The following is a 2,329-nucleotide window of genomic DNA, read 5'->3' as shown; positions in this document are numbered from 1 at the left end:
AAGAAGTTGCTCAAAATGATCCAATCTGTGCCCACTCATGTTTGCACAGGTCTCCTTGGTGGCCATCCATACCCTTCTACCAGCACCTAGATGGCTATATCAATACACTCCTTGGCAATGAAACTTTGACACGTGTGAAGTCAGCCTCTGAGGTAGTGATGCTCCTGGGTTATTTTTTCCTCTAAAGTGAGCCACCCCTGGGACACCCTGATGTGGTGGTGGGCATGAGCCAAAAGGACTCCTGCATGAGGGATGTTGCTGATGATGTTCAGAGCATAGGGGCATCCTGCCACTGAAATACCTCATCGAGCATGGTCCTGTCCAACTGAGACAACATGGAGAAGCTCTGGCACGACACCTACACTGATTTGTGCATGGTTCTTATGAAGTCCCCGGGGCAGCTCACTGGGCCTAATGCAAGCTGACCATGCCAGAGACCTTGAGACCTTGAATACGCTAGCTGTGTTGCGTAGCTTTTCAGGAGGTACTGCTGCTCTCTGTCTATGCTCACACGGGTGCCATTGTGATGAACTCTGGAGATCTGGTCACTCACACTGTGAGAGCTACTGCAGCGACTCTCTTTCCCCATGCTATACTATGTCTGGACCTCTGCTAACAAGATCTACTGTGGTCAATCCTCAAGTTGGACCACCAATCCAATTCCTGTTAATTCAGCCCCCGATTATGGTGAACAAACACCACGGACTACTCCCTAGTGGAAGGGAAGGCTACTCTTCCAGCCAGATACTGTTAGGTGCCCACTGAGATAGAGGCAAGCAATCAGATATCAAAGAAAATGCAACAGGCCCCTACAGTGATCTTCATCCTAGATAAAGTTCTCAGCCAGGCTCTTACAGGATTTGGTCAAAGTGGGTAAAAGACCCCAATAAAAAAGGTCCTTTACCTGACTCTTGGTCTATGGAATAGGGCAAACATCTGCCTAGATGGTTACACTCTGCAGGACGCAGATCAGAAGGGGGCAGGGCTGGTATTTCTTCTTCCATCAGTCGTCCCTTACAGGCTATGGTTCTTTCTTGCTCTGCTGGTAGACGGGCTAAGAAGATCCTGGCAAGGAACCCTCGGTTGGATCGGGCCTCGTCCTGGACTGTACCCTGCCAAGCTCGTTCCTGCCCTCCTGGCCATGCTTCTTTCCAGGCCCTCAGCTCCTGCTCAGTGGGACATTGAGTAAATGTCCAGGAGCTATTTGATCTAGTAGCATCCCCATCAGCTGCAAGGAGTGTTGTCGCTGTTCTACATTTTGAAGATAGCAGTCAGTCTCCTGCTTTGTTTGGGCAGCCTCTGCTCTCAGGCGTTGCCTTCATACGTGGCACTCGAAGGCAAGGTGTTTACTGAGGTGAGATCAAGTAAAACGATGCAAATACTTGTGGCTCCACCGGTCCTAACGGAAGGGACTGAACTTGAGGGCACCTATGGGCGTGTTATGTAGGCTGGCTACCACTCTCTTGGCTATGCACTTGTCTCGGAACTCCACCCAGCCTTCCATGTAGCCCTTGATGTACTTAGCTCCTTCTTTTCTCCTGCGGCTCTGGCTGCCTCTTTTTGCATCTCACAAAGAGGTCCTCGGCCTGGAACAAAGCGTGTCCACCTCACCTGGCGCTGAGCAGGTTGCAAACATGCCGGGGCTGGACTCACAGAGGGACATGGCTCAAGTACACAATATCCGGGGCTACCTTCGTGCTGCTGCTGCGGCTGTTGCAGGATGCTTCCACCGGTTGTCTCCTGCTCCTCCTCCGCCTCTGCACTCAGCTCTTCCTCTGCCTTTTGCTCCTCCACCAACGCTCCTGCTTTCACCATGGCAAATATGGGGAACGCGATCCAGACCGTTTTAAGCTCTATCCTAGAGGACTTCCCAACACTGTGCGTTTAGCAGAACCGCCTAAATATATTTTTGTAGCTGTTTGAAGAACTGGAGATTAAACCCATGACAAATTACCAAGAGAACATGATGAGAATAAATGGCTTCCCAGATCTTCTGGGGAGATCTGGGTAATCCAAGTCAACCCTATCTGTCACAACTGAGTCTCTGAGAACATTTAATGGATTAATTTAATATAGGCTCAGTAACCAAATAACCAAATACTATAATGAAATATTACAAGAAATAGTGTAATATTGTCTATAAGAAAAAAATTATATTTTGTGGGGGGGCAGGGTAAGGAAGGTCTCTCTCTCTCTCTCTCTCTCTCTCTCTCTCTCTGTGTGTGTGTGTGTGTGTGTGTGTGTGTGTGTGTTTTGTGATATTAGTTTCTGGAACGTGGATTTTGCTTTGAGAGTTAAAAATTCTTTCCCAGTATAGGGTTCTTCAGTT

The 2,329-nt window shown here is 48.7% G+C and overlaps 1 pseudogene; it reads right to left on the bottom strand.

Moving 5' to 3' along the window:
* Positions 1–851: 851 nt before the first annotated feature.
* Positions 852–1,815, bottom strand: Abt1-ps1 (activator of basal transcription 1, pseudogene 1; annotated as a pseudogene).
* Positions 1,816–2,329: the final 514 nt, after the last annotated feature.

Source organism: Rattus norvegicus, chromosome 11 (assembly GCF_036323735.1).
Source record: "Rattus norvegicus strain BN/NHsdMcwi chromosome 11, GRCr8, whole genome shotgun sequence".
NCBI lineage: Eukaryota > Metazoa > Chordata > Mammalia > Rodentia > Muridae > Rattus > Rattus norvegicus.
Note: the sequence above shows the minus strand (reverse complement) of the source record. Positions and strands in the feature narration are given on the sequence as shown.